Consider the following 901-nt stretch of genomic DNA (forward strand, 5'->3'; position numbering starts at 1 on the left):
CTGACCAAAATATATACACACACACACATATATACAAAAATACACGTCTGTTGGTGTAAAATAATCTTACCTACACCCAAAACAGAGAAAATTTGATACATCTGCCCCTCTTCACGACCATTTTTTAAAATATTTTTTTTTCTTTTGAAGAAATAATAAAAAAATATTTTCCTGGCTTTCAAAAGTTAGTTGATTCCATCAGTTTGTTCATTTAGCTAATTATGTTAATCAGTTAAACCTCTAACTCTACATTAATTACTTTGGTTTGGAAATACGATTTTAGATTTTACTTAAAAAAAAAAAAAAAAAACATTTTTTTTAAAGAATTTTTTGGGGTAAAGCATGGCTAAGGTTAAGAAGCTTGCTTTGCAACCAAAGGGTTTTGGGTTCAGTCCCACTGTATGGCACCTCGAGCAAGTGTTTTCTATATTACCAGGTTCGTTAATGCCTTTTGAGAAAATTTGGTAGGTGGAAACTGTGTTGAAGCTCCATTGTGTATGTATGTGTATATATGTATCCATACACCTACATGTGTGTGTTTATTCTCCGCACCACCTGCGTTAGTTTATTTACATGCCTGTAACAGTTCAATAGAATAAAGTACCAGGTTTAAGAGTCCTGGGGTCGATTTGTGCGACTAAATCATTCAAGGCAGTGCCCCAACATGGCCATGGTTCAATGATTTTAAGTTTAAAAAAAAAAAGCGAAACATGTTTAAAATTTGACTAAATTTGAAAACATTTTTCAAAAACAAATTTAAAAAAAAAAAAGCCAAACCCACACAGAAAGAAAAAAAAAAAACAAATTGTTATTTTTTTTGTTTTTAATGGTGAGGTGAAGTGAAGAATGAACCAAGTAGAACAGAAATCTGTTTCACTTTTTTGGTGGTGGGAGATTTCGG

This window comes from Octopus bimaculoides, chromosome 25 (assembly GCF_001194135.2).
Source record: "Octopus bimaculoides isolate UCB-OBI-ISO-001 chromosome 25, ASM119413v2, whole genome shotgun sequence".
NCBI classification, from domain to species: domain Eukaryota; kingdom Metazoa; phylum Mollusca; class Cephalopoda; order Octopoda; family Octopodidae; genus Octopus; species Octopus bimaculoides.